We start from the raw sequence: 13,998 nt of genomic DNA, 5'->3' as shown, positions 1-13,998 counted from the left end.
CCACCCTGAAGGTGTGTGGTTACAATGGTTCCCCCAAAAAACCCTTCAGATAAGGCACGGAACCTTTTTTGGGTTGGGGGCCACTGACCCACATGTTAGCTGGGGAATGGTCCCGCTATAGTGGGGAACTTTCCTGGCTTCTATACTACCCCAGTGAAATGGACCAGCGAAAGGATCTGAGTCCCCGCTTCCACTTCTTTTACCCAAAGGCCTCCCTGATCCTGAGGACTCTCCTTCCACTCTCCTGAGTAGCAGAGTCCTCGAAATCCCAACAAGGCTGGGCCCAAGTTTTCTGGGGCTTAATCCCCGACCTTGTAGTTACTAGGAGCAGGGGCTAGAGTGTCCCCACTGCGGGGTGCTCTCTTCACACTGGATGCTTTCTTGACCCACTGATCATTACATACAGTTCAAAGGAAATACAATTTATTAAACAGCAACTGATTAAAAAGAAAAGAATAAGGAAAAAATGAAAAAGGTTAAAAGAGAACATAGCCCCACTCTATAGCATGGGGGCATCACAAACAGCAGTTTGCAGAGTGTAAGGACCATTCACAGTCTGTTCCTTATACATCCCAGGGCTCTCTCAGGCCCTGGGTGTGCTCCAGGGGGGGCTGCAGGTTGAATACGCTTGCTCTGGCAGTGACCACACGACTTCAGGCTCTAGGTGGCAGGACCCGTCTCCCAGTTGGAGTTACAATCCCTCTTCAAGTCTGGCCTGCAGGGCCTCTTGGCTGGTGGCGTCTCCCTGCCCCCAGAGCCTCTCTTCCCCCCTTTGCTGGTCTCAGCTGCTCACCACACCCAGCAGCAAACTATGTTGCTTTGCCAGCCTCCAGCTTCTAGCGTTGCTCCTCTGACCCTTTTGGCTCTGGTCACTGTAGGTCTGCCCCTCAGCGCAGCTTGCTCTCCTTGGGCTGTATGGGTATGTCTAGACTACATGTCTCTGCTGACAGAGGCATGTAAAATAGGCTACCTGACCTAGTCAATGAAGCGGGGATTTAACTATCCCCGGCTTCATTAAAATAAAAATGGTCGCCACGCTGTGCCGGCTCAGCTGATCGTCGGCACAGCACGCGAGTCAAGACATCGGGGAAGCCTTTGTCGACCGCTCCTGTAAACCTCGTTTCTTGAGGCATAAGGGAGCGGTCGACAAAGGCTTCTCCTGTCAACAGATCTGCGTCTTAACTCGCGCGCTGAGCCAATGATCAGCTGAGCCAGCACAGAGTGGCAGCCATTTTTATTTTAATGAAGCTGGGGATATTTAAATCCCCGCTTCATTGACTATGTCGGGTAGCCTATTTGACATGCCTCTGTTGGCAGAGGCATATAGTCTAGACATACCCTGTGTGTCTGGCTCTGGGTACGTCTAGACTACATGCCTCTGTCGCCAGAGGCATGTAGATTAGGCTACCAGACATAGTAAAATGAAGCAGCGATTTAAATAATCGCCGCTTCATTTAAATTTACATGGCTGCCGTGCTGAGCCGACAAACAGCTGATCAGCTGTTTGTCGGATCAGCTGTTTGTCGGCTCAGCGCGATAGTCTGGACGCGCGGGTGTCGACATCAAAGGAATTTGTCAACCACCCAGGTAAACCTCATCCCAGGAGGCTTACCTGGGTGGTCGACAAATACCTTTGATGTCGACACCCGCGCGTCCAGACTACAGTACTGAGCCGACAAACAGCTAATCAGCTGTTTGTCGGCTCAGCGCGGCAGCCATGTAAATTTAAATGAAGCGGCGATTATTTAAATCGCCCCTTTATTTTACTATGTCTGGTAGCCTAATCTACATGCCTCTGGCGACAGAGGCATGTAGTCTAGACGTACCCTCTGTCACTGCAGGTCTGCTCCTCAGTACAGCCTGGACCCCTTGCTACTCTTCTTAACTCTCTCCCCCTTTGATTCAGACCCAGAAAATCCCAGCACACACGGAGGACAGGACCTGGCCTCCTAATTCCCCCACTGGCCTGTCCAACCTGTCAATCAGGCTGACCTGGAGTGTTGTCTTCTTCCCATTGTCCCTGTGTCTGTCAGTCTCAGGGCCCTGATTTTTCATTGAACCCTTCCCCTTTTGGTACTGGGAGCTGGCCAACCGAAAACTCCCCCTGACTTTTAGTAAGGGGCTAACAGTCCCCTTACACACAGAAAAATCAGTCAGGGGCCGCACACAGGTGAGAAGTGGGTAAAAAAATCCTCATTGTGGCCCCCTATTGAGAACGAGAACATTTCCCTCTCACACTAGAGCTTAGGAGGGCCCCAGCCTAGTGGATTTTGTGCTCTCTAACCCCCGGGGGCGGGGGGGCAGCAGGAGGTCTGTAATTGCCATGCTAATTGCTATAAAAACTCTCCCTAGTTCTTAATGAGTTTATTTTATCAATACTTCAAAAGAAGAAATTTTAAAGTTCTTTGTCGGTGTTTTTAATCAGTAGAACTGATACAACCTGATTAATAAATAATATCTAAGTGGCTTATTGTGTGAAATACCCCGGATAATCTAATTTTCTAAGAGAAACTAGCAGCCTTCTGTATTAAAGCTTTCACATCTCCAGAGGAGCAGTAAATTAGTCTGCCCCTCAGAACGCTATGGGTAGGAGAAAGTCATTGCATCCCTCTAGACTTGTTTTGTATAAATATTTTGATAGGGACAATGCTGTGTATCCCACAAATCCATTCTTAATCACTAGTATTTGCTTTATTATTTCAGGCACTTGCAGAAAAACTGAAGCGTGTTAAATTAGGTAGCTGCAGTCTATCACCTATTCCTGATTTTCCTTGTGCATTATTATCTCTGCTTTTTTTCCTTCACAGTGTATAAAAGTAGGGCTCATTGGTGCAGAAATACCATTGTGTGTATTAAACAGCTTCATCGGGTTCAATGCAGGAGGGCCTTTTGAGTGATGAGAGATTAAAAGGCAACGCTGTTGTCTTTTGACAGAAACAGCATAGGATGAATTGACGCTGGCAACGTGTGCCATTTCCGATAAACTGAAGCTGACAAACCACTTTTATGTATCAGTCAGGGTATGAGAAACCATTTGACTCTGGTTGCATGGAATTGAAAATTAGGTTGGCCATTTCAGATTAACAGACTAATCGCAGTTCAGTAGATGGCTGCTCAATTGATCCATTTATTTCCTTGATGGCTAATGACAGATGAGTTGGAGGACTGAGGCCAGGAGGTCTTCCCCTTGTCAGTCAGGCTTTGTGTTGTTGATGTACTACTCTATCATGTTCAGAGATGCCTGTAGAAAGCTGGATCATTGACTGGTGCAAATTTGTGTGGCTCCATTGACTTCAGTGGAACTAGAATGATTTACGTCAGATGAGCATCTGGCCCTGTTTGCGCATTTCTTTGTGAGACAGAATGCAGGCCTATCTGGAACACTTTTCATGGCAGAACGTGGCACATTTGGTTCTTTAAATACCTTCCTTTTAATATACAAGTCCCTTCATAATAATGCAAAATGGGACAAATCCATTACCCATGGATTCCAGTGGGAGTCCTTCCATTAATTCCCATTATTTAGGAAGACAAAGAATTGGGCCTGTTTAGATTGGAAAAGAGACGACTGAGAGGGAACATGATAGCGGTTTTCAGGTATCTAAAAGGGTGTCACAAGAAGGAGTGAGAAAAATTGTTCTTCCTGGCCTCTGAGGGTAGAACAAGAAGCAATAGGCTTAAACTGCAGCAAGAGGGGTTTAGGTTGGACAGTTCCTAAATGTCAGGGTAGTCAGACACTGGAACAAATTGCCCAGGGAGGTTGTGGAATCTCCATCTCTGGAGATATTTAAGAGCAGGTTAGATAAACGTCTATCAAGGATGGTCTAGACTAGCGTTTCCCAAATTATGGGCTGTGGCCCGGTACCGGGCTGCGGGAAAAAAATACCAGGCCTCAGTGTGGCTGCCGGGGTGTTCTGGGCTCCCAGAGTGCCCCTGTGGTGCTGGGTCCCCCAAGCCCTCGGCCAGGGTGGGCGGAGTCTGCAACTGGATGTTCGGGACTCTCGGCAGAGGCGTAGCTAGGGTTACCAGGTGAGTTAAAAAAAAAACCCGGCCACCGGAAAGGCAGGTTGGGGGGGAGGGGGTTGTGGACAGTGTGGCTGGCTGGGGGAGGTCAGGAGGCAGAGGAGGGGAGAATCAGTCACCGGAAGCAGCGCTGGATGGAGGCAGTGGGGCTGGCTGGGAACATGGGGGGGGGGGGGGGGGAGAGGAAACCGGCCGGCGGAAACAGGGCTGGCCGGGGCTGGGCAGGGTTCGGGGTAGGGGACTGGCAGGCGGAGATTGGGGGGTAGAGGAGGAGGGGAGAATAGGCCGCCAGAAACAGGGCTGGACTGGGGCAGAGGGCTAGCTGGGGGAGATCAGGAGGAGAAGTGGGGGAAAACCAACCTGCTGGGAGGGTGTCGGGGGGAGCAGGGTTAGTTGGGGGGAGAGTTGTTGGGGGCAGCAGGTCTGGCGAAGGGAGATCGGGGGGGCCTGTGGAAGCAGGGCTGCCAGGGGAAGCAAGGTCGGGAGAAAGGGGGCTGGCTGGGGAAGATGCGGGGGATGGGGAGAACTGGCCACCGGAAGCAGGGCTGGACAGGGGCAGCAGGGCTGGCTGGAGGAGATTGGGGGCCTGCGGAAGCAGGGCTGCCTAGAGGCGCGAGGTTGGGGGCAGCGGGGCTGGCTGGGGAAGATTGGGAGGAGAAGTGGGGGAGAACCAGCTGACTGGGAGGGGGTTGGGGGAAGTGAGGCTGGCTGGAGGGACAGTGGGGGGGGAGCAAATTGGCCGGTGAGGAGTGGGACTGACCTGGGCGCATGCAGATCTCGGGGCACTGTCCATCCTGCGCACCGTCCCGGTGAAGCACGAGTGAATCCAGCCCAAGGGATTCCATTCTCCCCCCTCCCCACATGCCTCCTCGAGTAGTTGCGAACTGTCTGACTGGTAGACACACTTACGCAGTCTGAGCACGTCTACCAGCTACACAGTTCTCAACTAGAAACTGATACATCTAATAATAATAAAAACTTACCTAATGAGAAAATAACAGACATTTTATATGTCTGGTATTTTCTCAATTTGTTTCTTGGACAGAAGCCTCAAATACCGGACTGTCCGGTACAAAACCGGACTGTCTGGTACCAAACCGGACACCTGGCAACCCTAACCCTCCTTGCACCCTCCTTCCTAGCCAGATATCTTACCCCCAGACTGCTCCTGCTCCCGCCTCCCGGAGTGCCTGTGCAGCGCCGGGTCCCCCAAGCCCTGGCCCGGGCTGGGTGGAGGATGCAGCCGGGTGAAACAGTGAACATTTATTCATTTTTCATTCTTATTTAATATGCGTTTATATTTTTGGGCTTCAAAAAACAGTTCTGAAAAAAAAACGGGTTCCAACTAAAGTAAAAAGTTTGGGAAACCCTGGTCTAGGCAGCTTTCTGTCCGTCTTACATCCAATCCATATTCCTTTAACTTGCTGGCAGAATATTGTAGGTAACTATATCAAAAGCTTAGCTAAAGCTGGCACTGGGGGCTTTGGGAGGACCAGAAACTTATTTGAATATTCATCATTTGCTTAATGAATATGAAAATATGCAAATGAATGTTACCAGTCCTCCAAAAGCTCGTGAATGGAGTTACTGGTCTGTGTCAAAAAGTTTGGGAACCCCTGGTCTAGACAGTACTGGGTCCTGCCATGAAGGCAGAGGACTGGACTTAATGACCTCTTGAGGTCCCTTCCAGTCCTAGTATTCTATGATTCTATGAGCACTCAGTCAGGGTCATTATCACCCGTACAACTTGTTTAACATTGTTATAACGTGTTACCTAGGGCATGTCTACATTGGGGAGTTATTTTGAAATAACTCGCCTTACTTCGAAATAACAAGGAGAGTGTCCACACTATGGCTGTGTCTACACTGCACCGTTATTCTGGAATAACGGCCGTTATTATAGAAAAACAATACTAGCGTCCACACAGCAATTGCGTTATTTTGAAAAAAATGGAAATAATGAACGGCTTTTTCCTACGTCGGTAAACCTCATTCCAAAAAAAGCTTTTGAAAGAGGGTGTGTGTGGACGCTCCACTGCTTCTATGTCGAAATTGCTCCTCACCAGGGCCATTCTAAGTTATTCCTCCCCAGTACCTGCTGGGCCTCTAAACTGAGATAGCATGTTCACATTAGGGGAGCCTGCCTCGGGCTAATTTTGAGGCTTCCCTGTAGTGTGGACGCTCTATTTCAAAATAAGCTTATGGTGTAGATGTACCCTACCAAGCCTGTTATTTCGAAATAACGGGCTTGTTATTTTGAAATAACAACTCTTTCTTGTGAAGAGGAATACGCTTATTTCAAAATAGTTATTTTGGGAGTTATTATTTAGAATACCTTATTTCGAAATAACCTGCTAGTGTAGACATAGCCCTAGTGTCTGTGAATATTTATACTATTGCAATGTAGTTCACTTTCTGAACTTGAGTAGTTTATATGATGATATATGATTGCAATCTGGGCCCATAGATCAAACTGCTGGCTACACAGAAGCTCACACACATTTAGTATTGTACTGATGGTAGGGAAGACAGAAATATCCAGCTGATGAATCAGCACCAATATCTGTTCCCCAGGATTTGCCTGCCAAAAAGTTCTGTTATTATGAATTGCATTTTTTGGAGGGAAGGCACAGATATCTGACATGCCTGAATGTGGAAAGAGATTTTGGAAATATGCATATCTGTTTAAACGTGTTTGTAATACATCAGCTTGCTTTACTGTACTGTGGGTGACTCAGTCCTGGGGAATAAAGTATGTAGAAATGACACAAGGAGGATTTGTAGTGTTCTTTTACCTATGTCAGTGCTAAAAGTCATAGCTAAAAGAACACTATAGTGTGATAGAGAGACAAAGTGGATGAGATAATATCTTGTATTGGACTGACTGCTGTTGGTGAGAGAGACAAGCTTTTACACCTCATTCACCTTGTCTCACAAAGAGGTCAGAAATAGTGTAATTCCTATACAGGCAGTCCCCGGGTTACGTACAAGATAGGGACTGTAGGTTTGTTCTTAAGTTGAATCTGTATGTAAGTCGGAACTGGCATCCAGATTCAGCCGCCGCTGAAACTTACCAGCGGCTGACTACAGGAAGCCCGAGGCAGAGTTGCTCTGCCCCGGGTTCCTGGAATCAGCCGCTGATCAGTTTCAACAGGCTGAATCTGGACGCCAGTTCTTACATACAGATTCAACTTAAGAACCCCAGGCGTCCCCAAGTCAGCTGCTGCTGAAACTGATCAGCGGCTGATTCCAGGAAGCCCGGGGCAGAGCAACTCTGTCTCGGGCTTCCTGTAGTCAGCGCTGGTCAGTTTCAGCAGCGGCTGACTTGGGGACGCCTGGGGCAGAGCAGTTTGGGTGCTGCTGGGTTGCTCCAGTAGCGCCGAGGAGTGGCGCTACTGGACCAACCCAGCAGCACCCAAGCTGCTCTGCCCCAGGCATCCTGATTCAGCCGCTGCTGAAACTGACCAGCAGTGGCTGAATCAGGACGCCTGAGGCAGAGCAGCTGGGGTGCGGCCGGGTTGGTCCAGTAGCGCCCAGAGCGGCACTACGGGACCAACCGGCAGCGCCCCAGCTGCTGTACCTGGTCTGGGGAGACATGGAGCAAAGCCGTGGAGCACGCGGGCAGCGGACAGCCCAGACGCGCCGCGGCTGTTCCGCTGCCGGCGTCCGCAGAGGCTTTGCTTCCCGTCTCCCTGGTCTGCTGGTCTCCAGCAGACCAGGGAGACGGGCAGCAAACCCCCCGACGTAAGTCGGATCCGCGTAACTCGGGGACTGCCTGTATATGGGTATGTCTACACTACCACCCTAGTTCGAACTAGGGTGGTAAAGTAGGCAACCGGAGTTGCAAATGAAGCCCGGGATTTGAATTTCCCGGACTTCATTTGCATATTGCCGGGCGCCGCCATTTTTAAATGTCCGCTAGTTCGGACTCCGTGTACAGGTAGTTTGGAATAGGAAGCCTAATCGAACTACCTAGTTTGTGCTGTGTGTAGCCACGGGCACGGAGTCCGAACTAGCAGACATTTAAAAATGGCGGCGCCCGGCAACATGCAAATGAAGCCTGGGAAATTCAAATCCCGGGCTTCATTTGCAACTCCGGTTGCCTACATTACCACCCTAGTTCGAACTAGGGTGGTAGTGTAGACATACCCTATCAGTTTCCATTAAAAATAACATAACTGTATTATAAACTAAGTTTATCCTGTATTTAACTAGTTATTGATATTGATTTTTGCACTCATTCAGTGCAGAGGAGCTCTTGCCATTTGCTTTGCATGCTCCTGATGCGGAGTAAAAACACTTATAATGATAGGCTCCCCCACTAACCTCCTCTGACAAATCATTAACCTAGGTAGTAACCTAGCCAAAACCATGTGTAACATTTCCTGTTAACTTCCTCCTAATCCCTCGCAGTAAGGGAGGAAAAAACAGCTTGCTTTGCAACTGGAGGTCAGTCAGTTAGGACTATTGTGTAAAGCGAATGTGCAGGGGCAAAATACTAAAATAGGGGCTGAAGAGACAGTGTGGTCTAGTGGATGGAGCACTGGAGTGGGAGTCATGGGTTCTCATCCCAGTTAGGCTGTTGGCCTATGGAGTGAGCTTAAGCAAGTCTCTTTGCCTCAGTTTCTCCATCTGTAAAATGGAGATAATGGTACTGATACCCTTTGTAAAGCATTTCACATCCGACTGGTGTAAAGTGCTAGATGCTGTCATATAATCCATGCATCTGACGAAGTGGGTCTTTGCCCACAAAAGCTTATGCTCCAACACTTTTTATAGTCTATAAGGTGCCACAGGACTCCTCGCCGCTTTTGCAGATTTGGACTAACACGGCTACCCCTCTGATACTTAATCTATTTGGTGTCTTTGAATAGACTAGGATGAATGATGGATAGGTGAATACATTTGATTCAATTACTTCAGCTCTTGGAAAACAGAGTTGCCCTGGGGAGTTGAAAAGAACTAAAATAACTGAATCAAATTAATTCTAAAATTGGAAATATTTTCTGAACTGATTTTATTTTCTCTTAAGTGTTTTCTACCTGTTGATACCCTCTGCAATGGGAATGTTTGGGGTTCTTTCAGACAGTTAAGGTGTACTGTTTGCAGAAGTAGTGTCCAGGTAGTTTAATGCTCAAAGCAGGGCACTTGGGAGGAGTATCTTAAGGCCCTGGACTTTGACTCTGTCGATCTGTTTTTAATTTTTGTTTTTTCCCACACACTTCCTGTGTGACTTTGGGCAAATCACTTTCTGTCTCAGTTCATGTCTCTAAATCAGAGATGACAGTGCTCACCAGCTCCTGCTTTGCAGGAGTATCAAGAGACAAAAATTATTAATGTTCCTGAGGTAGTGGTCTGCCCCAGAGTTACATGTTCTGCAGTCATCTTCACCCCTGTAAGTTGGCTGCTTGGAAGCTGAACAGAAGAGTGTCAAAGTAAAAGTGAGGTTCAGCCGAGGTGCTCACCAGCAGCAAGAAACAGTCAACTTCACACTTGTGAAGTTGAATCTTTTGAAGCTCTTGGCCAGATATCACACTGCCAGAAATACCTTCCCTGAACACTCCAAAATATTTTGTACTTTCTACCAGTGAGATGTAAAAAGAGCATTAAAGGCAGCATGCTTAAGGCAGATGCATTTGCTACTTCTACAGTTGAAGGAGAATTTGGGGGTTGGGACATTTAGAGCAGTGGTATTTAACCAGGGATACACATATACAAAGGTCTTCAAGACAGCATATGAAGTCATCTGGGGCACATCTATATTTGCTGCAAGATGGACGCTTCAGAGGTCAATTTTCTAGAGTTTATTTTAGTAGGTCTGGTATAGACCCATAAATTGAATGCTTAGGGCAGCCTCTGTCGGTGTCTGATACTCCTTTTGCAAGTATTTGCTCCCATTGGCCTCCTGCAGTCTGCACACTGCCATGGCACAGCTCAGGATTTTGCATAGTTGGAGTTGTGTACCTTAAGCCAACCTTCCAGGTCCAATGTAGGCCTGGCCCTAGATATTTGCCTAGAATTACAACAGGCTCCATGAAAACGACTAGCAAAGTCAGTAAAAACTAAAATTTCGTAGGGACAAAGTTTTATTTATTCTGCTCTACATACTATTTGCTAAAATGTAAATACAATATTTATATTCCGGTAGACTTATTTTGCAATTAGAATGTAACAATGAAAAAGTAAGTAATTTTTCAGTGGTAGTTGTATTTTATGTATGATTTTTGTAAGCAAGTAGTTTTAAATGAGGTAAAACTGGGGAGAGGAGTTATACCAATCAGATCACACACTTGAAAGGGGTATGGTTGTCTGGAAAGGTTGAGAATTCCTAAATCAAGAGGCTCTTTCTTTAATATGTATTGCTGAGGCCTTCTATTTATTTGACAATCCCATAGAAGGCTCTATCCTTCATTCTTCAGGTCCTAATGTGACCTTCCTTCATGACTTTTCTTCTAAGAGCATGTTTATACTAGGAAACTATTTCAAAATAACTAAAATTGATCTAATAAATGCCTGAAATAACAGAATCGAAATAGTGTGTCCTCACTACGGGGAAGCCCCAAAATTAGTCCAAGGCAGGCTCTGTTAATGTGGACATGCTGCCTTGATTTGGAGCCCCTGGAAGCACTGAGGAGTAATTAGTTTGAGTTACTCTGGGGAGTAGTTATTTCAAAATAGCGTCACTGGAGTGTCCACACTACCACTATTTCAGAATAACTATTTTGAAATGAGCATGATTCCTCGTGGAAAGCAGGAGTGCAGATTTTGAAATAACGGGCATGGTAGTGTGGACACGCTGCTTATTAACTCGACCTAAGGGGGGTTATTTCGATGTAAAGCCCTTGAGTAGACCATGGCTAAAAGAGCACTCTCAGCTGCCATCACTTTTGTTGGGGTTGGTTAAGTGAGATCTGTAGTCCTATCTCTACCATGTCATATATTTTTTTTCCCCTTGAGAAGCTGGCTTTGTATCCCTCCCTCGTCAGACACAATTCTCAAGATGCCCACAAAGTCTCTTTTCCATGGCCGTGTCCAGACTCAGGGGTTTTTTCGGGAAAAGTAGCCTTTTCCCGAAAAAACTTCCCCTGCGTCCAGACTCAAGCCGCGTTCTTTCGAAATTATTTCGAAAGAACGCGGCTTTTCTTTCGATGGCGGTAAACCTCGTTTCACGAGGAAGAACGCCTTCCTTCGAAAGTTCCTCTTTCGAAGGAAGGCGTTCTTCAATGTAAAGAGGCCGTCTTCGAAAGAGAGCATCCAGACTCGCTGGGTGCTCTCTTTCGAAAAAGCGGATTTTTCTTTCGAAAGATCCGCCTGCAGTTTAGACGCGATCTTTCGAAAGATGCTCTTTCGAAAGAAGCCTGCAGTCTAGACATAGCCCATGAGACTAATACTTTACTTCTGTTTAGCTCTAGCTTGATATACCCCCAAGATAAGAAGTTTTGATGTTGGAGCTGCATTGCTCTCCAGAGTTTAGGAAAACAACATTAGTTTATGTATTGTGAGAGTTGTAGTGAAGATAAAGAGGAGTCGTCAAAGTCTACCATGACTAGTTGGCTACACACCTGTAGTTTACAGTAAGGCTCGTGGGCCCCCAAGCTGTTGAATAGCTCCTCTGATAAGGCAGGGCTTTCAGTCTGTGGGTAGCAAAACCAAAGCGTCCATCTCTGAGTGTAAGGGGATGTGGCCTGGTAATCTTCTGCCACCATCATACCTACTACCAGCTGGACTTTTCTGCATCTTACAGCACCTCTGGGTACAGAGTCCTTCCTGTAATAGAACTTCCAAGGCAATTTGGTATGTGTGTTGCCTGTCCAGACTGCCTGGTAGAGGATGAGAGAAGAGAGAAGTAGAGGGGAGTCGAAAGCCTCTGTGGGCCCATGGGCAAGGTGTGGAGGAGGTGGGGTCTCAGGCAAAAGGGGCAGAACCAGGGGCAGCCAGCTCTTTGTGCTGCTAGAGCACCCTCCCCTTTCCCAGCCCTCAAAGCTGCCCAGAGCATGCAGTGCAGCACTCTGGCGGCAATTTAAAGGGTTCAGGGCTTCAGTCGCTATCGCTGCTGCAGTAGTAGCGGCAGCAGCCAGGAGCCCTGGGCCCCTTTGAATCATCAGGACCTGGGGCAACTGCCCCTTTTGCCTCCCCCTACATCGGCAGGCCTGGAGAAGTCTAACAAGCAGAGGTGAAAGAGGGCCAGCACGGGGTACCAGCAAGAACCATCTGCCAGTACTAGCCAGTACCCAGCCAATGTTAACAGTGCCCCTTTTGCTTCTCCCCATTAGCTGCCCTGCTGGTAGGATCTGGCAGTGCTGCCAACAAAGGGGGAATCGAAAGGGGCAGCTGCCCTATAGCCCAGCAATTTAAAGGGGCCCAGAGCAGCGGCTGGAGCCAGTCTCTTCAAATTGCCACTGGAGCTTGGGGCACCTGGCCGCTGTAGTCTCAGCCCATGAAGGGCTGGCTGGGGGATTCTGGTTCCTAGCCCCACCCTTTCCAGGGGCTCAGAGCCACCCGCCCCACACACACACATACTTTGCTCAGGACCTGGCCACCCCAGGCTGTGTTCCAAGAAGCAGCTTTCAACCCTGAAACTCACTAGTGACTGCTTTGATCTACTGCGCCCTCCCCATATTCCCACCTATTTCACTTCTGCAACAGGGTGACACTGCTACCCTGTTCATCCTTTTGCTCTCAACCTTGCTCCTCTGTCTGTAGCTCTGCAAGAGAAGAGAGGACCTGATTTTACAGATACACAGGGCTCAACAGATCACTGAATCAGGCGAGTAGATTTCAGTCAGTCGCCCTGTTCACCAGCGGCGCGTGCATGCGCAATGCAGGTCTTGTGCATGCGCAGTGCGGGGCTGGCAAGTAGGTTTTGCTGCCGTTTGTCAAACCCTGCTGATACAGATAACCATGCAGCGACAAACCAGACCTGCCAATAGTGGGATGGGGGGAGAGGGTGTGTGATCAGGAGGGTAGTGGCTTTAACAGATGTTACTGAGCACGTGCAGTTCATGTGAGCATGCTCAGTACAAGCCAAGCAGCAAATCCAGGAGAAGGTGTGGCACGTAATCTCACGTGACCCCACGTACAAACCTTGCATTACCTCTATAGGGGCTCAACTTTTTGCTTCCTAGGGCTATTCCAAATGCCTAACTGATAAAGGGAGGAGGTGATGACAATCAGAATACAGAAAGTAACTTCCCTTGATGCTGATTGTGGCAGTAATGTCCTAGCATTAAAATCCCGTTATTTTTGTTAATTTCTTCCCTGCCCCGGTGCCCATCAGCAGCTGGCTTTGTGCTCCTGTGTGTCGCATACACACTGACCTGTAGCATGCTTGATGACATTCACAGTGCACAATGTGTTCATTGACCAATGAAGCATTTCTGGTTCAGTGTTAAATTTTAAAGCAAAGCATGGATGAGTTTCAGGACACACTCTGGCTCAAATGGCATGAAAAAAATTGGAGCACTGGATATGGAGGTTCTATTTCATTTACATTTTTATTAACATCGCTGCTTTATCTGTTCCTCCCCATTATCAAACTGTAAATTTCAGTTACATAAAAGCTGGTGTCATCACACCCTCTTTGTCAGCAAGACTTCTTCTTCTCAGAGGCCATTACACAGCAATTTATAGCCCAGAGGACTGGGAGAGGTATAATTCCTTTTTATTTTCTACATCTACTGCAGGCTGATCTACACCGAATCCAATTCTATGGAATAAATACGTTCTTTTAAAAAATAACTCGGATTCTGGATTCTTGGTAGATAGCTGGGCTGTAGGGAACAGAGACAAAATGATTCTGGCTTCAGAATTGATGACTATTTTAGTCCAAAGAGAAAAATGCAATGCTATCAAAATCTCTTTTCAGTTTTTCAGGTCACTTAAAATATTATGAGAAGTGAACATAGCAGTTGTGGATGAGATTTCCTTAGCTGCCTATGGGAATTTGAACACACAGTGCCCATTCATATTTAACTA

The 13,998-nt window shown here is 47.5% G+C and overlaps 1 protein-coding gene across 6 annotated transcripts in view; it reads left to right on the top strand.

Moving 5' to 3' along the window:
• The window catches only part of PITPNM3 (PITPNM family member 3), a 518,333-nt gene that overhangs the window by 323,915 nt on the left and 180,420 nt on the right, over window positions 1-13,998 (top strand). The gene's annotated exons all lie outside the window — the stretch shown is intronic.

This window comes from Pelodiscus sinensis, chromosome 21 (genome assembly GCF_049634645.1).
Source record: "Pelodiscus sinensis isolate JC-2024 chromosome 21, ASM4963464v1, whole genome shotgun sequence".
Classification (NCBI taxonomy): Eukaryota; Metazoa; Chordata; order Testudines; family Trionychidae; genus Pelodiscus; species Pelodiscus sinensis.
The sequence above is the reverse complement of the archived record's forward strand: the minus strand, read 5'-3'. Positions and strand labels throughout refer to the sequence as shown.